The sequence below is a fragment of the Pseudonaja textilis genome, chromosome 3, assembly GCF_049901715.1.
Source record: "Pseudonaja textilis isolate UNSWEBS1 chromosome 3, rPseTex1.2, whole genome shotgun sequence".
Taxonomy (NCBI): Eukaryota; Metazoa; Chordata; class Lepidosauria; order Squamata; family Elapidae; genus Pseudonaja; species Pseudonaja textilis.
Window position 1 is genome coordinate 176,985,384 of NC_141992.1, and position 22,270 is coordinate 177,007,653.

Consider the following 22,270-nt stretch of genomic DNA (forward strand, 5'->3'; position numbering starts at 1 on the left):
AAAAGGATAAACATTAATCAGGTCTATTTGCTTAAAGAACTTTATTCTTCTCTTTTGGCAGAAAAAACTTCTAAAACAGTTTAGGGGCTAAAATAGTTAAGACGGGTTAATAAATCTGCTGCAGGTTTATTATTGCTGTTTTATACATTGATTAAACATGAATAATTTTACTTTATGAATACAAACAAGTATGAATCAGATCAATACCTTAGGACAGATAAAAAGAAAGAACAGATACAATTTTAAGGTATTTATTTTTAAATGATGTGATAAAATATGAATCGTCAATATAAGTGAGTCCCTATTTCAGTTAGGAAACTGTAAATTCAAAGCAATGTAAATTATTCAACTCAGTTTAAAAATCAAAAGGTCAACAATCACAAAAAGGAACATGAAAGGTAGACACCTAGACCAAATAACTAAACAGTGGGATACTAAAATAACATACATGCGTGCACATTAATTGAAACTGTTCCATAAGAATTATGATTGTAGCTTATAAAATACAATATCCCTGTGATGTCATATATTATTTTTAGGAAAACAACTCATTGGATATTATGCTTCTATTTGTTGAGTTCAAACAGATAATACAATGTAGTAATGCTTTTCTCAAACTAAAAGTTTATCTTTCAAAATGGTGGACAAATGAAACGTCACACAAAATACAACAGAATTTCCTCCTCTCCTGCCAAATCATCCAAATTTGTTCCATGAGGATATGTTTTGAATTGCAGCCAGGGGTGAGATCTACAGAATGCAATTAACCTATCATTCTTTTTTATAGAATTCTACTTCAGTATATTTGCTGAAGTGATTTTAAAACTTAAAATGGTGATATCCCTTGTCTTAAAAATTTAAGACAATTATACTATGTGCAATTCTTTGAATATTTTTTTTTTTTACATACTCCAGGTTGTTAAATGATTGGAAAATCATTTGAGCAATTCAACTGAAGAGTTTATATATCCACTCATAAAAGAGTACCTAGATAAACAGCCTGAAAGCACCATACGCAATAGAATTCTATGACTAGCTAAATCTCTACTTGTGCAGCAGTGTAGGCTAAAGAAACACAGTTCTCAGGCGAGGCATATTTCAGTAATATGTGATCATCCTTTGGCTAATATGAACTCAGGTTATTTGATATGAGAATATCCTTGAATACATACAAACACAAAGTTTAGAAAGCTTTTGCAAGCTCTTCTGCTGGATATTAATTTTTTTTTTTAAAGCTTGGATTATTAAAGTGCAGTTTAAGAAACCCTCAACATCCATCTACTGTAAAGCAAGTTTTTTTTTTTTAAAAAAAAGAATGAAGCAAGTCTTTCATTTATGACATTTCTTGTGAGGGAAGTCAGGGTTGTTCTATTCCTACTAACTTGGTTCGGTCTTTATTTTGATATTAGTCTTACAGAATTATAGAATTAGAATGTTCCTTAGAAGCTATCTAATCTAACCCCATGGTTGGAGAATAAGACAGTAAACATCTCTGAGAGATGATTATCCAACTTATTTGAAGACCTCTAGTGAACTTTCATGTATTCCACTGGCTTGTATAGTCAAATAATCTGCTTCATCATTATACTATTATTTTGGCTTGTTTAAATAATGTTTTGTTTTTATTTGTGCTTTTTTGATTTGCTGATTTGTTAGTTCTTGTCAAACTGCCAACTTATTAATAATAATGTAGCTCAATTATTATATGATACAGGTTACTGCTGTACATTTTTACTCTTCTGTGCATAGAAAAAATAGGTGGAAGATGGCTGTGTTCTCATCTACTGTAGTCTACTATTAACACCAGGTGTGGTTACTACATAAAGGAAAGAGCAACCACAAATTCTGCACATTCACTATAACAAAAGCTATTGAACTTGAGGCTGCCAGAGAAGTAAAAATTCTTAAGTTTAATAATACTAACAAAGAAACAGGCATTTCAGAGGTTAAAAGAATACTTGAATGACAAAGATCAGGCTTCTTTGCTTTCATCTACTTTATTCTAGTTTTCAGATTATTCATTTGGACTTCTTAGTGAATCCCATTTTAAGCAACATTTCAAAATTGAAAGACAAAACAATCACTAGAAATTCTGTTCACAATTAATAGTACTATACTACTTGTAAGGTCTTTAAAAATGGCTGACCAGCCAGTTTCTACTCCTGGCAGAATAACAGCAGAAAAACAGGAAATGGCTCAGACTATAACTATTAAACCTAAAACACATGGATTGGAACGCATGTGATTCAGACATAAAAAGAAATTGCTTTTATAAGTGGTGATTATTAAAAAGAATATAGACAACTGATCTATGAATTATTTACAGTAAATGCTGCTAAGTCAATAATTAGAATATTTTCAAACAGTTTCCTATAGATTTGTTTCAGTCTTGTCTTTAAACACCTGCTCTAGAATCTACAGTGGGGAACATTTGGAACAATGTAGTGTCAGGTAAAAAGTGAGCAAGTTAGTGAAAGAACAATCTACCTCACCTTTGCAAATCCACTCAAACTAGCCACAGAAAAATAACTTTCTCATCTAGGACAGAAGGTTATTGGTACCATTTCAGCTTTGTCAACCCAAGCAACCTCTGTGGCATGTATGAGAGACTCACATATTTTATGGTCAAAAGGAAAATAAATGAGATACGTACTGTAATTCCAGTAATTTCTTACCATGGTCATACTGGAAGCAACACAATTAAAATAAATCCCTGCCACTGGAGAAAATGGTGGCTGTTGAGGCAGTGAATGATAGTGTGGGTTCTATAAAGAAATGCTGATAGCATTGCTGCAAATCCAAGGCAGAAACCTTTATATTTAAACTTCCCTGGTCAAACTGTATGTTTTGATGAATTCCCAAGCAGCAGAGGTTGACACAAATTCTTCAGAGGTGATAGCTGACCTAAACCAGCTCTTCAGAGCTTTCAGTATTTTCAAAACAGAATATGCATTCCCACTACATATATGGCTCAAGAGAAAGCCAGAAGTTTAGGCAGCCTCAAGCAGGTAGCAAGCTTCTAGCAAACAGATGTGCTGGGGAGATTACAAAAAGATCTTGTATAGCTTTTCCAAGAAGAATCCCAGCAAAGGCCATCCATAAGCTTGTTTAACCGATAGCATCAAAATCACAGTGTAGATCTACTAAATGAAGTGTGAAATAAAGCCTAAACATGGCGATTTGAAGAACATACAAGGTGCTTGAAATTCATCATAGCTTTCAGGATGTGGGAGTGGCCCTCTAATGCATTGGTAGCCTAGACTCCTTATTAAGAAAACAACAGGTAGAGAGATAGAAGCAACAGCCCTTCCTGTAGACAGAAGCCAGTTTGTAGGGCCTCCTAAGGATGTATTAAGGCAAGTTCCAACAGTGAAACTAGGCAGCAGATCCCAACCAGATCTATTAACACAAGAGAAAAATGAGAAAGAATCATCATCTAATAGAGAGAATCATCATCCATTTCAAAGGACTCAGATCAAGTATATTTATTTATATATCAAATTAAAAGACTTGGTGACCACTTTGCTTAACAACCAAGTTGTGGTTGCTAAACAATTACCTGTATTAGTGTTACAGTTCAATCTCAGTCTGAGCAGAAAATGCAACAGAAATCTTAGCCTGATGCCCTGGAAAGTGTGAGGAATTGGTGAGTGGAATAGAATCATACAGAATTTCAGCAAAATAGATAATGATGTTAAGATAAAAGCCACCCAGCTCCATGGAAGTCCTATTTATTACTGTTAATAGAGCTGCACCCCTCTCAAAGAGAACTCTGATCTGGGGGTCCTTTCAGACTTACAGATCTTGCTAGAATAGCAAGTGGAAGCCATGCCCAGAAGATGCTCTGGCAGCTTCAGTTGCTCAGCCAAAACTGTCCTAGAGAGCAGATGACAAAGACAGTGACTCAGTCCCTTGTCATGAAGAAGACAGTCTCATGCTCTTGGGTCAGCTAAATTAATGCAATTCATTCAATATGGGACTGCCCTTGAAGATAACCCAGAAATAGCAAATGGCACAAAATGCAGCTGCTCACCTAACTGACTTGCATTAATCAATTCAGTAGATTAATCCCTGCTTTGGAGAGGGTTTATTAGCAATAGCGCCATTGGTGGGATTCAAAAAGTTTTACCACCAGTTCGATGGGCATAGCTTGGTCGGCGCGCTTTGCACGCGTGCACACACTTTGCGTGTGCCCGTGTGCCAAATGCACACTTTGCGCAGCTGCAGAGGCGTTTGTACAGGCACAGAGGCATTCCAACTCACCTCCTGCAAGCCTGCACTCTCCTGGTCACTTCTGCTGTGCCAAAGCAGAGGATAAAGGTGAGTATGGGAGCCCGGGTGGGCCCAACAGAACAGTGGTGAAGAGAACTGGTTCATTCTCTACTGCTCATCACCGCTACCAGCTCGGCAGAACTGATAGAATACCACCACTGAATAGCACTTAAGATGTATATACCGCTTCACAGTGTTTTACAGTCCTCTCTAAGTAGATTTAGGCTGCAATACTGCATTCTAACTGCTACACTACCAGGTCCTATTCAGAGTGTTGCTGGCTACCGATACAGTTGACATTACATGGTCTAAGTCAGAAGGGGGATTGTGAGTACTTTATCCAAAACATGAAGGAAACAAGAACCTAGAAGACAGCTTGCTCGTTATCTCTACTTCCCAAACAGTCTGCCCATTAAAGTCAAGGTATCTGCTAACTTCATTTAGATGTGACAAGAACAGTTCTTTTTTTGTGTGGCTTTTAGAATGGAAGGCACTCAATAGTTGACAGGAAGATATTTTGGATAGTACTCTATTTTATATGGAATTGTTTATTACCTTTTCTACACCAGGGATGTCAAACTCGAGGCTTGTGGGCCAGATGCATCATGTGCTGGCCACGCCCACACCCAGTTTAGCAAAAGGGCAAAAGTCTCGATACATCACATGATGCTGCCCTGATGATGCAATTTTGACAAGCGGGTTCTACACGGACAGAATTGACAGGCTCTAGATGCCATTCATTAAGCAGAATCATCTGATGGGCCTAGGAACAATGCCTTCTCTGTTAAAGCACCTGCCCTTCAGAACACCATTCCCTCCGAGATACATCTGGCCTCTATTTGGCCAAGTCCAAAAGAGTTCTGAAAATCTGGTTTTCTCTATAAGAGAATTCCAATTTAGAATGATCACAAAGTTATATACTCATGTTTAAGTGCCAAATCCCACTGCAATGGTAAATATGGACGTGTTTCTGTATCTCACAACTGGGAACCTAGTATCTACTCAAATTTATTTTTACATATATTTTTCAAACACACATCCACAGATATATACACTATTTCAGTTAATAACGCAAACATGAAAAACACAGTTTTTATTGTCAATAGATTACAGATTAGATCTTCTAGAACTATTTAATGTTACATCACCAAAGCCAATTTGCCATAACTTTGCCATTTTTTCTTGCTGCACAGCATACTTTATGGACATTCTCTGTGAACTAATCAGAACTAATGGTTGTTTCACTTTTATACATATATTCCTAATAGCACCTTCCAGATATATGGGATCTAGAATTCACAAATATACACAGACATTTCTGAAAATGTTGGGACAGTATGAGGTAGTCAATTGATCAAAACAGAATATTCTGATTGCAACATTTCAGGTGCTCAAGCAAAAAAAAATGATAAAGGTAAACTGATACACTGTATATGTTCTTAAAAAGTAAAACCACATAACACAACTGCTCATCCCACAGCAACAGCAATATAGTATAAAAATATGCAGTATTTTAGCAATCTCCATACTCTTAAGCCAACTGTCAAGTTTTAAATTTTATTATATCATCGGGGATAACTACAAATTGACAATCCTAAAACTAAATAGTGAAACAATTAGTATCTTTGAATGGGAGAAGATAGCAATAGATTAAAAATGTGGTTGCTTAATAGCCGCACAAATATCCACATATCTCTTTCCATCATGCTTGACCAGCAGAAGAAAGAAGAAATGCTATACTAATGCTATTGTCAAAGTAGCAATAGCAGCATTATCATACTCAACGACGTCCTTAATACTATTACATCTATATGGAGGGAAGTAAGCAGTAGGGGTACCACAAGGATTTGTCTTAGGGCCAATACTCTTCAGCACCTTCATAAATGATTTAGATGAGGAAATAGAAGGGGAACCCATCAAATTTGCAGGTGACACTAAGCTGGCAGGAATGGTCAACACCCCAGAAGACAGGCTCAGGATCCAAAAAGAACTTGACAGACTTAAACAATGAGCTCTATCCAACAAAATGAAATTTAATGTGGAGAAAAGCAATGTTTACACCTCGGCAGGAAAAACCAAAGTATAGATTAGGTGAAACTTGGCTCAAAATCAGTAACTGTGAGAGGAAGCCGTAGTAGACAATCTCATAAGCATGAGGCAGCAGTATGCAACAGCAACCAAAAAAGCTAATACAATCCTTGGTTGTATAAATAGAGGCGTAGAATCAAGATCACATGAAGTATTAGTACCCTCCCTTTATAAATCCTTAGTAAGAGCACACCTGGAATACTGCATCGAGTTTTGGTCACCACATTACAAAAAAAAGACGTTGAGACTTTGGAAAAAGTGCAAAGAAGGGCAACTAAGATTATTAAAGGCCTGAAGATAAAAAAATATGGAGATAGTAGGAATTGGGTATGGCTAGTCTAGAGAAAAGAAGGACTAGAGGCAGGGATGGGATACGACAGGGTTAACTACCAGTTCAGGATTTACAAGCTTTCCTGCAGGCTGCGAGCCACACGCCTGTAAATCATCATCAGCTGCCTGCAGAGAAGCAGCCTTTGAAACAGCCCTCTTTTCCTGCTTTTCTAACTGCAGCTGTGCCTCCTTCGGCAGCTGAAGTTGAAAAACCAGGAAATAAAGATTAGGTAAGAGCCCGGCAGAACCGGTTCTATATCTGCTGCTCTTCATATCTACCAGTTCTACAGAGGTGGACAGAACCGGTAGAAACCCACCCCTGACTAGCGGTGACATGATAGCAGTATTCCAGTATTTAAGGGGCTGCCTGAGGGGGTCAACTTATTTTCCAAAGCATCGAAAGACAAGACAAGAAACAATGGATGGAAACTAATCAAGGAGAGAAGCAACTTGGAATTAGGGAGAAACTTCCTAACTGTGAGAACAATTAACCAGTGGAACAGCTTGCTTTCAGAAGTTATAGGTGCTTCATCACTGGAGGTTTTTAAGAAAAGACTAGACAGCCACCTGTTTGAAATTGTATAGGATCTCCTGCTTGAGCAGGGGGTTGGACTAGACAACCTCCAAGTTCCCTTCCAGCTCTATTCTGATTGACTTATACAACTCTTGCAAATCCTATACAGCAGTTCTTGACTTGGGACTAGTTGTTTAACAATTGTTAAATGTTACAATAGCCACTGAAACAGATTGTGTAAAATGTCGCTCCATCAACCTGCCATGACATGACATTTTGGGCACTTGGCAACTGGCTCACATCTGCAACCAATTCTCAACCACCTTGCAATCATTTGATCGCCATTTGCAATCTTCTCTGTCGACTTTCACACAAAGTCAATGGAAAAGCCAGCATGAAAGGTTGCAAGTAGCGGGGACCTGAAATCTTTCTACAAGCTACAAAAATGGAGTTGAAATCTTGCATGGACGAGAAATTCTTTGGTGGGCTGCAGGATTAAAGCTGAAGTTCTGAAGATTTCAGCTTGTTCTTGTAGCCTCAAGAAGGATTTCCCCTCTGTGCAGAGTTGAAGGAACATTTCAGGATGAAACCCTCTGGCAGACAGCAGTTTCCAGCCATCTACGTCACTATCCAGGAGTCCTGGAATTGTGACTGTTGAGCGAAGCAATGATGCTTAATGACTGCTTTGCTCAATGACTAAGATGCTGGTCCCAATTATGTTGTTAAACAAGAACTACAATAACCAGACTTGTTAAGATGTTGGTAGGACTGAAAAGAGAAAACAGTAGGTTATGTCTTGACAGGTCTACTTCTTGGCTATAAATATGCCAAAAATGTTTCACTTTATGCTATAGACAGAATGCATGAAATGACCAAGCATGGTTCTTGCAGGATATAAAGGAAAGCTTGAGTATAGGACTTAAGAATTAGAAGGATGCTTGCTCAAAGCATCAGGGTTGCTTCTTGATCATTTAGCCTGTGAGTTGGAAATCTCCATTATGGTTCTACAGAGAGATTAGGAGAATAACAAGGTGGTTGGTAAAATTTTAGCAATTTATCTTTTATTCTCTAAATTGTGTTAAAACCTAACATTTATTCTATAATTAGAATTAGTATATTATTAGAGACTTGAAAAATTAAAAATAACAGAAGAAACAACTTTCACAGAGAATTTAAATACGAATTTGTCACATTTTAGAAAAATTACTATGTTAAATATAATTTGTTTACTCAACATATATCACAGGTATCAAATTTGCTGCATCACATAGCCATCACATGATGTATCACAACATTTTTCCCCTTCATAGAACTGGGATGGGTGTGGCCTGTGCATGACAGCCCACGGGCCACCAGTTTGACACCCCTGACATTTCAAAACAGAAAATATCAAATGTCTACATTCATAAAAATGAAATGTAATTAATATAATTAAATCAAGACATTACCTTAATCAATGAAATAAGCCTCCATGTGCCAGCCAGCAATAGAATCTCAAAGATCATGCTCAAATTTGTAGTGCAGCCATGTAATAAATTAGTTATGTCTTATCAAGTTAATGTGAAAACAAATCTTGGACCTGAAAAGAAGACAAAGAAGTAAAATAGAAGTTCCCCTCTATTATTATGCAAAAATGTTTGTACTGCTTTAAGACAAGGCTGTCAAAACTCACGACCCATGAGCCGGGTGCTGGCCACGCCCATGCCGTTTAGTGAAGGGGGGAAAGTTGTCATATATCACATGACACTGCCCTGACACCGCGAGTTTGACACTCCTGCTTTAAGACATAAAAAACTGTCAACTTACTGGATCTGTCAAGAGTTTGATTTTTTAATTCTGTATCTTATTAATTTTCCAAGCACAGACTACAAGTTGCACAAAAAGTGAAAATATCTACTCAAATGAAGAAAAAAATCCAAGCAATACTGAAGCAAGATCTTTATTAGTCCAGTTCAAGATTACTGGATAGCATTCAAGCATTCAAGTTTTGAATAATTCTCTATCAGACAATATAGTAAAAACAAGGAGACAAGTGCACACTGGAAATATGGAAAAGTTATGACTGGTATTCAAATAAACACTAAGTAAAACTTTTCTTTTTTCTTGGCATTTAATAAAAATACCGATTGTGCTCACAATATTTTGGAGAATGGAAGTTTGAAAATGAGGCTTAAAAATAATCCTAACTTTCTGCAAAGTTGGCCATATTCTTCCAATCAAGCAAATACCTGTCAACAGCTATGGAAAGTTAAACAATTCAGAGAAAGAAGGCCATGAACAGATGTGGACAATACAATCACATGTCACATCAGAAAAAGATAAGAAAATATGCTGTATCTTTCTACACTTCCTCTCACATTCACCAATCACCTGATTAGACTGCAAAATGAAGGAAGAGTAAAACTATTCCATCATCTCAGTATTGCAAACACCCAGCTTTGGTTCTCTTTCAGCTATTACCTATGGACAGCAATTCTAACAAGCTACCTAGTGTTTCTATATGTGGACAGAATAAACACTGGTGTCTGAGTTTTGTTTTTCCCATCCTTCTTTCCCATTCATTTAACTTTGTCATGTCTTTTAGATAAGCATTACAGCAGGGGCAATCATGTTGCAGTTAGCCATAACCACTAATTTAAAATAAAATGTGTGTCTCCAAAAAGAGATAACATGTACTCAGATAATTGTTTCCAATTCAAACAACCACAATTTCAATATTTTAATTTATTTTCATAAGTGTTTTGTATTTTTATTGTAGTTCTTGATAATGTAGTTTCAAAGACAAAGCACAGAAACATCCACCTCAAGAATTTCTTGCTTACATTTCCTTCCAGACTATATAGGGAATTCTGACCACAATGACTTAAGTACAAATCCCAAATATTTAAGGCAGTGTTTCTCCACCTTTCTTAAATCTCACTATCAATCTCACTGTCTAACAACAAAAAAACAATTTTCCAAGAATGTTAACGTTCTGTTCTTATAACTTTCAAGGGCATTTGTGTCAACAACTTACCCCTTTTTTAACATAGTTTTTTTAAAGTCCATCTAACTATGCATGCCACTATCAACAGAGATTCTGAGATGTAGAATTGATGCAAGGAATATGGTAATTCTGATTTAATTACTTTAATTATTTAATTAATTATTGCCATATTAGGACAAGTGTAAATAACTAGTTTGTAGTTTGAGACAGAAATTATGTATGATAAAATGTTTACTCCTGGGTTCTCTTAAACTATATAAGCACATGAATTCCACAGGGAACTGGAATGAAGAAATGAGGTGTACTTGGCTTCAGTTCTAGTATAGCAATCTTGCAACAATCACTATTGCAAGATAGACAAACCAACTACAAGTTTCCCAATCAACTATTCATATTAGTTAATTGGTTTGAGCCAGGCTTTCCACTTCTATTTTTCAACAATGCTTTATGTCGGTTTTAAAAAGAACTACAGAAACGAAACTATTTAACATTAACTGTCACTCCTACATTGTTAGTCCTGAACCACCACCTCTGACTTTTTTACTCACTTTTTTTACTGTCTTCTCAGTGACTATCAAGATGACCTGTGTTGAGGAATTGACGTAATATAGCAAAACTTACATTTTAAGGTGGTAAGGCTGATCGGCCAACAATAGGTTATATGTTCTACTATACAATACTATTACGTGGATATTCTCACTCATACACGTAACCCTTGCTTCTCCAGCAGCAGTATTCTAACCAGATCACTGAAGGTACTTCCTTAAACTTAGGTTTCTAACACAGAAGCTAGCAATAATTCCATTAAGCAGAACAGGAAAGGAAAATTCCACCTTATTTTATGCTGACATCATGTGTACTTCAGAAACAGCTTTTTTATTTGACCTAAGCTTTAAAAAACATTTAGTTTAGGTGTAATAGTAGCATCAAATTTCCCACATTGCATCCACTTATATCTCTCTTTTGCCTTTTCAACCTGTGCTAGCTTGCTAGCCTGTCTCTAGTAAGGCAATTTGAAACCAGTTATCGCCTAAACCTGTTAAAAAAATATTCAAATAGCATGGTAAAATGTCAACTATTTCAAAGGCTGGTCTAATCTGTCGTTTGAATACCAAATATTTCCAATTAAATATTTGGTGTTCCTTTACTAGCAGTTAAAGCATTGCTGTACAATTGCAGGAAAATATTGTTATTTAAGCATGCCCCTTAGAGGTTAGTTTTCTAAAGGAAATACAATGACGGTTATACATCGGGGGTTTTTAAAATTGGGGAAATACAGGAATTCCTTTCAAGTAATTGTATTTTTAGGGGGAGGAGAAGCCGTAGTCCTTTGGCCTTTCTATACATAAACGATTACTGTATCTCCTCCCCTCCCCAATTAATAATTATGGCTGAATGTGGAAAACATTTCTCTGTCAGTTGGGAATGAACTTTTGTTTGAAGTGGTGTAGGGTTTCCCGCCTAAGCAGGGGGTTGGACTAGAAGACCTCCAAAGTCCCTTCCAACTCTATTCTATTTGACGTCCTTCTTTGGCCTGGGTTACCTTTCTCTTTTGTAGGAAGCGCGGCTTTCCTCCCCAGTTACTTAGAGGCTTTGGTTTAAGGTGGCGTTGCTTTACGCCGCCCTCCTCCTCCTCCTGCAAGCGAGAGGTGCCTCGGAGACTCGGCCGGGAAAGAGGGCAGTCGATTGCTGAGAAGTTCTTTCCCGGAAAACTTATCGGGGTGCTCCTGCGATCCCCAGGGACTACTCACTTTCCCCGAAGAGCCCCCTCGCGTGCTCTAGGGGAGAAGGACCAGGGCACAGCCTGAGGAACGAACCTCTTCGGGACGGTCTGGGGGGGATCTGCCCGGAGGCTTCGGCGAACAAGGCGGGCCCCACGGTTCGCGGCTGGTTCCCCCTCTGGCCGCCCAGCGGGCAGCTCAGGGGAGACAATGGCCACGATGACTTCACTCCCCAGCAATGTGAGGAGCCGCCGCCGCCGCCACCACCACCACCGCCGCCGCCGCCTAAGCTCTCTCCGCGCCCGGGAGCCGAGCCGAGCGAAGCCCCGAAAGCGAAACGCGCCTCCTTCCCAGCCGCCGCCGCCGCCCGTTGGCTCGAGCAAACCCTCCCGCCTTCGCTGCCTGCCAGGCGGCTTCCGCGGGACTCCTCACCCCCCCCGCCCCATACCCCCAGCCACCGCCAAGCCCCGGACACGGGCGGCTGGAGCCCCCGAAGCCGTCGGCACAATCCCTCCCGCTGCCCTTCCCGGTACCTTGAACTCGGCGGAGGCAAACCCCAAGCGGCTGGGCCCTTCTCGGCCGACCCGCGCCGCGCAGGAAGCGCCTTTGAGGGGGAGAAGAAAGCGAGCGTGTGAGGAAAGGGGGGAGAGCTGCGGGGAAGGGGGAGGAGAGGAGGGGGAAGGAGAGGCTGCCAGGCCCCAGGCAAGGAAGGGCTGGGCTTGGCCCGCAGAGAGGGAGATTTCCGCCTCGCTCCCCCGCTGAGCTCACAGACGAGGCGGGGCCGCCTGGGGGTTGAACCCGGTGTCTGTCCGGCGGCGGCGGCGGCGGCGAGGAAGGAGGAGGAGGAGGCCTGGTGCGCAGGGGAGGCAGCGAGGGCGGCATTTTCTCTTAAAGTTTGTCTTCTCCCTGCGTGGCGGCGCGTCCAGGGGGAGGACTTCGGGATCCAGGCAGCCCGGCTTTGCTCCTCCGAAGGAAGGAGACTCGGGGAGAGCGACTTGCTCGCAGAACACGGCCGGGTTGCATTTCCCTTCTCGCTGCCCAACCGTCTGTGGGTCCCGCTGGACAAGAGCAAAGCCCTCCTTGGGAAGATCAGAGAAGGAAGTGCCTTCCAGAGGCCGCGGCTAGTCTTGTCTTCGCTCCCATAAATATACCTAGGAGGTTTTGTGCCTTTAATCTTTGGCCCAGGAAAGGAAGAGGGGCCGCAAAGGACCAGCTGGCCCCGAAGCGGAGGCCTTGGGGGAGTTCTCGCTAGTAAGTCGTGGTAACATTTGCTCCAGGGTGGAAAAAGCGCCTGGCAGCGTGAAATTTGCTGGTCCCTTTGCCCTCCCTTTCTGGTTTCTTTGGATTCCAGTAAGGGCTGGTATCCTGATAGTCTTCCAAGATAAGGAATGACAAAGCTTGATAGATTTTAGAGAACCTTTATGGATGGCATCTGCGGAAAATACTACTTTAATCCAGTGTTTCTCAACCGTAGTAACTTTAAGATAGGCGGACTTTAACTCCCAGAATTCAGCTGCTACTGCTGTAATTCATGGGTTGGGACGAGAGGAAGGCAAGATCGTGGGGAAATGACAGAAAAAAGTTTGACAGGCCAGTTTCTGGTAAAATGCAAGGAGAGATGCAGCCTAATACACCTGTCTGCTTGTCCTACGTTGGAATTCGTCTTTTTAAAATATATATGTATACTTTATACCCTCACAACTTTGGCCTTACAATTGCAGATTAACATAGTGATTAGATATCCTAAATACCAAGGACCATCTTGTCTCTTAGTAAAAACTTAAAATTTGGAATAATTCTGTTTCTTACCTTTCAAGTCAGCTTGAATGAATTATTTTATTTATCACTTGTTCTCACCCACCTGGATGAGAACAAGAAAAAAATGAGCAAATTATAATCCATAAACCACCTCTTAACACTTGAAATAGCTGTATTTTATTTAGTTATACTGACACTAGTAATTTATCAATTTTGGAACTTTCAAAACAATACTTTCTCACATTGATCTAAAATTGTGCTGCTTTTCTCAAAAAAAATATAAATGTAGGTTCTGCCTTTCCCTAACCTGAACATTTTCTCAGGAACTAAAAAAAAAACCAGATTATAAATTTATAAAGTGTGAATACTATTCAAATCTAAATTCCCAGTACTGGGACCTGAAAATTTGAAAACACATTTGGATCCTCTGATTTATGAATAATCAACTATACAAAGGACCTAATAAGATGAGCATCTGATTATCTGGAAATAAAGTCTCAGTAGGATTTGTACTGACTTTGTAGACCAATTTGTAGACCAACCTATCAAATTCTGTACTGGCAGGGCAGCATCAAATTTCTTCATATAAATTAATCAAAATAACATAAGCAAATCAGCAGTTTCTTATCTGATATCCAGCAGAACTCTAGTACTGCCTCAGCTATCAGTTGCATAACAAATAGGGTTTGCAGAATTCTCTGCCAAAGTTTCTGTTTTTATTCCTACTGAAAAGGATGGAGTTAAAGATTCCTTTGTTCATTTTTCATTGCTTTGGCCCTTCAACCATACCTGAGGTAGCCATATGTTTGCTTTACTAAAGGCACACCTCTGCTTAAGAGTCTTTAGAGAACAGTTCTTTGACAGCATTTTCTATTTTGAGTCCCGTCTGAATCTATTTAAAAGTATAGACAGCAGACTAAGGAAGCACCAAGATCATCTAGTGACAGTCTCCCTCCACAATGGTGAGATGTATTAAATGTAAGTTATATTTATTTCTCCATTTGTATCTATACACAATAAACACTTGCAAATTATGTGGAAATGGTGTCTTCTTTTTGGTAACCGATTTCCTCTTCTTTGGCAAAGCAATTTCTGTCTTGGCTCTAGTTCAATTAAAATGGTGGTTCAGCTCAAAGTTAATTGTGAATGAGTCATCTGAATAATCCCCCAAAATTTAGTTGTCAGTGTTGTTTTTATGGAATAAGATGATAAAGATATTTTTTTCACTAGAACAGCAAAGACAGTTTAGGAAATTCTAAAGATGGCTAACTATCTTGTGTAGCCAGCTTAGAATTAATATATAAAACTCAAAGGCTGTATTTTCGTTCTTACTATACTAGCTTATTTCAAAGTATTTAAAAATAAAGGAAACTTTTCCTCCATTGTGCCTTGCCCCTCCTACTGCTGTTTTGATAGATTTTGAGAAATGTTGATGTTAAATATGTAGCTTCCTTGTAAAACACAACATTACTAGAGATAACAAGAATTCAAAGTAGCATAGACTATTTTATGGGCTCAGCGTCTCTGAAATGTAAAAGGATTGATTATTGATACACTCCAATGAGGCAATACATGCACCAAATTCCTTGTGTGTCCAAGCACACTTGGCCAGTAAAGAATTCTATTCTAGTATTCTATTTCTTACTCAGGGCAACTCCATCTAGTTGCATTAATCCAAATAACCATCAGAGGTCAGAAACAAATATAGAAAACTCTTTCTTTGCTGCCATTTAATAGTCAGTTGAATTACTTGCAACACTATCCAACCTATCTATTTTTAAATTTTTGATTGCATGTCATGTTATACATTACTTTTTATTTTCTAAATTTTATTCCATAAGTAAGCAAAACATATTTCAGAATTGTTCTGAAGGTTTGTTCCTTTAGGATTTTACTTGGGCCACAGAATCGGATTTAATAGCAAATAAATATTTTTTAAAAATCAGATTTCTCAATAAAGGCTATTGAGAGCTATTTTCCTTAATAAAAAAAAATCATACATGGAAAAACAAAAAATATAGACTAATGTATTATGGTTGGATTTTAATTTTCACTTCAGTGCAAGTATCTTAAAAGCAATTGTTAAGCATAGAAATTAACTGATTCCATGAATATGTACTGTTTTAGAGCTGGTGGTTTACATGGAGGAGGAAATAGCAAGATAAGAGACTTTTGAGTAAATCCTGTAAAAATCATGCAGAATGCATGATCACATTTTGAAATAGAAATCAGCAGTTAGTCAAATTTGTATTTCTAAAGAATGAAATAAGGTTTTTAAAAAAAGTCCCAAATAACATCATCAAAGCAACAGTTTAACAACAGGATATCACAAGCCAGACAATATTTTAGAAACTCAAGAACAATATAAATTCATTAAAAAATATTCTAAAGAGAAAAAAGAAAGTAAAATCCTAAGCTGCATTGCAGAAAAGCTGTAAGGGAACAAATAAAACAGCAAAATAAGTAAACATTCACTCATATTTGTAATCATGTTTTACGAAAATACTTATAGACCCTCATAAATTTGTTTGCAATACCAGGCATCCATTATATAACTTACTTAATGGGACTGCATGGTGGCAGTGCAATTCTACCATATGTCTACTCAAAAGTAGCAGTTATTAAGTCCAAGAGAGTTTATTCTAAAAACCATTGTAATCTCATGATTTTCCAAATGTTTTTTTAACTAGTAAATATATTATGAGCTATATAGAAAGAAATTACCATGGTTGGCAAATATTTATGTACCATCAAACCACAAATATTAGAAAAGATTAAGAACAAAGTGGCATTGTTTAGATCCACTGTTTTAGATCATAGAAGACTGCCATAGTAATGAAATGATTTAATGGAAAATGTGATAGGTTTATTGCACAATTGAAATAATTTGTTGGATTCATAAGATTTCAGACTATTTTTGCAAATTAGTTAAACGGAAAAAAAGTTGAGTGCTAAAAGAGAAAAGATGAATACATAAAAATTTGAACAATATTGCAGTTCTGATGTATTATAATAGGGTTGTAATATTAACAGGAATTTATATCACAATCATGTTTCCATGTGCAGCAAGATTTTATCCACACATCGATCACTTCTTGACTTTAGGCTATCGCAAAGATTAAGACATAGCTGGAATAACATTTTATGGGTTATTTTTCAATAACCAAATAAGTAAGATTTGCTGAACTAGGCTATTGTCCATTTCACCAGAATTTTTTAAAATATTAAAATAAAAAAAGTGGAGATTGTGAGCCAGAGCGCTACTACAAAATTAGTGGGACTTTAAAGCAATTAATTTCATTCTAGAAAACCAGGGAACCCTGGCAGCAGTGAGCAAGACCTTGTGAACTAAAATATGACTATCATAAGATCATAAAAACAGGTAATACCTTAAAAGGAAAATATCTTGTTTCAGTTGCCACAGTATAAACCCCTGATTCCTCTACAGCAGCTAAATAAAAGTAAGGATAAGGCACTATGGTGGTAGTGTTTTTTACCATGAGACAATACATACCTTAAATTGGAGTAATTTGACAGGAAATATTGTTAGCAGGAATCTAGAAAAAGGGAAGATATGCTGGTATATGTAATCTTCCTCGCATTCACCTTTCTGTAGCAATATAATAAGAGGAAATTATACATGAAAAAGCCAAAGGTAAGACATTTAATTAAAAATAGGTAGGGCACAGGAAATCCTCCAACTTATAATTAACTTATGAATACCTTGCACTGGCCATTGTATAAATTAATCAAATATTAATAGAAATACAGGATATAAAGGAGAAACCTATCCACTGCTGCTTTGGGTAAAAGCCAAAAATTAAAACACTTATTCAAATATCTGTAGGTCACTAGGAGTTGAAAATGAATTGATGGCACATAATATTGGTTCAAAACTAAAAGATAGTAAAACTATCATACCACGTCTTGTAATATCATGGCACATCTTGTTTAAGAACAAACTTCTCAGACACATGTGGGTAATCCATAATCACACACAAATATGTACCTATGATGATCTGATTAAAATATTAATTTAAAGGCCCACTGCTATTGCCTCAAACATTGCATCAGTTAATTAAGACGTACTCATTTATTTCACCTCAATCAAATCTTGTGCTTTGTTTAAAAAAACATGCATCATTTCTGCCATTCAAACTAATAAGTTTATATTGCATTTATATTGCAAAATTTAAATAAATCCATAGAATGTGCAGGTGAAGTGATCCATTGTCCTGGAGTGCATCCTTTTGAATATCCTTTGCCCTAGATATCAAACAACTAAAGTAAGTGGCTTATTGTCTAGATTCATTCAAATGTCTTACTGGTGATTAAAAAGAAGCCCTGAGGAATCTAAAGGTGATTCATTCACATATCCGACAAAAGGAATGAAATTTACTTGAAATGTCCATGAATTTTGAAAGCATGTTTAGTTTGCGAATGTGCAAAAGGCTTAGTCATATATCATACTATAACAAGGATTGTTTAATTTGGGCTTCATGCTGTGAAAGTCATAAGGCTGTTCAACTGCTAGACTAGGTAATTGCTTAATCTTTGTTGCTATGAGCTGTTTTGGGAAAGAATTCTATTACATGACAGTCCACAGCTATCATGTTTCCTGCCTACTCATTTCATTATGTTCTTTCTGCAAATCATCAAATAGTAATCTTTCTTACATTAATACATTTCTTAGTGATTTGAAAAGTAAAAATCTAGTTTGTACTTCTGCTATACATGTTGCACTTTCTAACATTTGCTGATTGTTAACTCTTATACCTTTTCGATCGGATTCTGCCAAATATCTTCTAATTAATCTTAACTAATCAGTTAAGAAACAAATCTCTATTTTATGTATGTACTTTGCTATCTTTCCTTTTCTATGGAAAACAGGATACAATTATGAAGTCTTCAGGAAGAGATGCAACACATATGTTAAAAATTAGTAAAGCCACAAACTTATTTTAACAGTTCTTCAGTTACACCATCTACTCCTATAGCTTTATTTTTGTTCAGCATTTCAGTATTTATAATTTCCTTTTCATCCATTTTTTTACACATATAGCATTAATTTCAACCTTTTCATATATCACAATCATTCCTGTTAAATCTGGGAGGATGGTTCAAGAATGGAGGCAAGACTCAGATAACAACAACAGCTCTTTATTAGTGACTTCAGATCTGAGCGAACTATCCCAGCTGCAGCAGCCCCTTATATAGGGCTGGCTGCAGCTAGGCAGCCAATGAAAGCGATTTGAGTTTGCCGCTCTTGGCAGGGCCAATCGCTGCAGCCCATTTACTAGCCAATCACATCAGTCTGTGGAGACCAATCACGATCTGCTATTCGCGGGCCAATCAGGTTTGCAGGCTTTTGAGCCTGCTAGTCCAGAACACCCCTCCCCTCTCGGTTCCGTTTAAGCGGTGGAGTAATATAGTCTCGCAGGTAGGCAGGTCTTCGCACCTGTCTACCTGACTTATGCAATTCCAATTGTCCCTGTTCAAATTCAGGTTCAGGTGGACTGTTTGCAGGATCTAGCAGGAATGGTGAACCGGTGCCGTGGTTAGGGCTCTCTTCTGATGCCCCCGGGGTGATAGAGTCCTCAGCTTCGTTGCTACTGCTATGGCTCCCCGAGCTCGCTGAACCTGCTTGGCTGCTGCTTCTTGGTGAAGTGTTTGTCTGCCCAAGTTCAACTACAGCTTGGTGTTAGTTCAGAATAAACAGGTGTTGGTTCTATTTCCGGGCTCACGGTTTCCCCTCCCCCCCTGGCGTCAAGGTTGGGGTCAGGGATGGAAGTTGTGGTCAGTCTGGAGCGTAGCTGGTCAATATGGCGTTTCCACGCTCTGCCATCAGTGGTGAGTAGACGGTAGGAGCGGGGACCCGTAACTTGAGTTACTTGAGCAGGAATCCAGAGCGGATCCCCAGAAAATTTTTTTGCAAATACAAGGTCTCCTACCTTAAAGGCACGGTGCTTGCTGCTGGAACCCAGGGGCTTTTTCGGGGTGTAGACAGGGTGCAAGCGGTCTAGAGGCGATCTGAGTTTCCTGGCCATCAGGAGTTCAGCTGGGCTCTTGTTAGTCGTGCTGTTTGGTGTGATGTGTTGAAGAAGCAGCATTCTAGTGACTTTCTCGTGGATATTACCTTGTTCCATTTTCTGTAGGGTTTTCTTTGTGAACTGAGCCATTCGCTCAGCCCTACCATTCGCTGCTGGATGAGCCGGCAATGTGAGTGCTGTCGGATGCCCCGTTCTGCTAGGTATTGTTCAAAGGCTAAGGCAGTAAATTGGGGCCCATTGTCAGAAACCAGGACATCAGGTAGGCCATGTGTGGCAAAGAGTCTGTTCAATTTCTTGATGACTGCCTCAGTAGTGGTTGTTTTCATTTTATTGACCTCAAGCCAGTTAGAATACGCATCTACAGTTATTAGGAAGGTGTGGCCTCTAGTAGGTCCCAGTGAATGCAGGAGATGCTGAATGACTGGTACCGGATAGGCGCTCTGCTGTAGCGCATGATTGAGGGTGGCCTTGTAGTCACCACAGATTCTCAAGGACCCGTCAGGCTTTATGGGGGTGACAATTGGTGTCTCCCATCGGGCATGGTCAATGGGTTCTAACACACCTAGTGCAATTAATTTGTCCAGTTGCTCATCAATTTTGGGTTTGAGAGCAAAGGGAACTCGGCGTGGCTTTAGGCGAATGGGCGCAATGTCGGGGCGAAGATTAAACGAAATAGGGGACCCCTTGTACTTGCCTAAGCTTTCGCTGAACACTTCTCAGAAGTCGTGGACGAGGGCTGCCTCCCAGTCATCGTCTTCAGTATGATGGATGCCAGCCATTCCGATTCCTAGTGGCGCGAACCACTGAAGGCCCAATAGACCTGGCCGGTCTCTGTCTACGATGGTGAGTGGTAGAATTGCATTATGTCCCTTGAAAGAGACCTGGAAATGGCGGGTACCTGCGACTGGAATCCGGTTGCCTTGATAATCTTTTAGTATGAGTCTCTGACTGCTAAGGTCTTGGCGTCAGATGTTGGGAATCAGTTGCTTGAGTGTTTTCCAGGATACCATGGATAGTGATGACCCAGAGTTGACTTCCATGATGCACAGTTTATTTTCACTGGTGACCTTTACACGGATTTTTTTAGCGTCAAGCGATGAAGCGTGGCCGATGGTGATGGCTTGATGAGCCTCTTCTCGTCTGGGTGTGCCGCTAAACCTTCGGGGTCTGCTGTACTGGTTCCACTGGTTGCTAGGGCGGTCCCTCTGTGTGGTGGAGTTGCCATCATTCCTTTTTGGGCTGCTCCCTCTCCGTCTGGGGCTGGAATTTCTTTTGTTTCTGCATACTTTCGCAATATGCCCTCGTTTTTCGCAAAAATGACACATGGCATCTAAGAATCTGCATTCGGATCGAGGATGGTTTCCCCTGCATCTGGCGCATTGGTAGTTGGATTTACAACCCCGCTGGTCCCGTTGCTCATGTTCTGACTGGAGTCTGTGGACTTCTTCCTCCTCACTGTCTGAGGATGACTCGACATCTTCATGATGGGTGGTCGATGTGTACTTGTCTGAAGGTTTCCCAGCATCGTTGGTGGGTTGGCGGTTGGTTCCGCTGGTTCGGCGCATTCGTGCTGCTGATTTACGAGTGGCTTCAGCTGCGGTGGCATCTGCTATGGCATCTGCAAGCGAGATGTCTCCCTTGGCCATGATCTTGCTCTGGACAGTTGGATCTCTAAGGCCAAAGACGATTCGGTCTCTCATGGCTTCTTTGAGATTGGCGAAGCCACATAAACCGCCCAGGTTCCTCAGGTCTGCCACGAAATCCCCGACGCTCTCACCTTCACGCTGGTCCCTCTGATAGAACTCGTGTCTGCGAATGAGAGTTGGTACTGCTGGGGCGTAATGGTTGCGCAGGATGGGAGCAAGGGTGTCCCAATCCATGGTTTTAACTTCAGCTGGTTTCGCTAAGGCTTTAGCCATCTTAAAAACGGCTGGTCCACAATGGGTTAGGAAAACGACTCGTTTCTTGCTGGGTGTGGCATCTTTGAGGTTGTTGGACTCTAGGAACATTTGAAATCTGTCCATATATGAGTCCCAGTCCTCACTAGCTGGATCGAATGGGGCGGGTGGTATAGCGCTGCTGGCCATGTTGCCGTCGTTGCGCTCTGTCAGCCACGTGCTCCTTCAGCTAGCTCAATTCTCGTAGACTTCGTTGCCTCTGTATCCCATCCTCGTCGCCAGTGTTAAATCTGGGAGGATGGTTCAAGAACGGAGGCAAGACTCAGATAACAACAACAGTTCTTTATTAGTGACTTCAGATCTGAGCGAACTATCCCAGCCGCAGCAGCCCCTTATATAGGGCTGGCTGCGGTTAGGCAGCCAATGAAAGCGATTTGAGTTTGTGGCTCTTGGCAGGGCCAATCGCAGCAGCCCATTTACTAGCCAATCGCATCAGTCTGTGGCGACCAATCATGATCTGCTATTCGCGGGCCAATCAGGTTTGCAGGCTTTCGAGCCTGCTAGTCCGGAACAATTCCCTTATAATTTCTAAAAAAGTTTCCCAGCATTTGTTCATTCAATTTCATCATAAATAATTTAATCACTTTCAATTC

General features: G+C 39.7%; 1 protein-coding gene across 2 annotated transcripts in view; it reads right to left on the reverse strand.

The window, feature by feature from the left end:
• RNF19A (ring finger protein 19A, RBR E3 ubiquitin protein ligase) overlaps positions 1-12,961 on the reverse strand; it is a 32,533-nt gene extending 19,572 nt beyond the window's left edge. The window contains exons 1-2 of one of the 2 annotated variants that reach the window (XM_026703486.2): positions 12,445-12,721; positions 8,653-8,783 (exon numbers count right to left, since the gene is read on the reverse strand). The gene's annotated coding sequence lies outside the window, so the exon portion shown is untranslated. Of the gene's footprint in view, positions 1-8,652; positions 8,784-12,444 lie in introns of both variants that reach the window. The other variant, XM_026703487.2, reaches the window with a different exon arrangement.
• Positions 12,962-22,270: the final 9,309 nt, after the last annotated feature.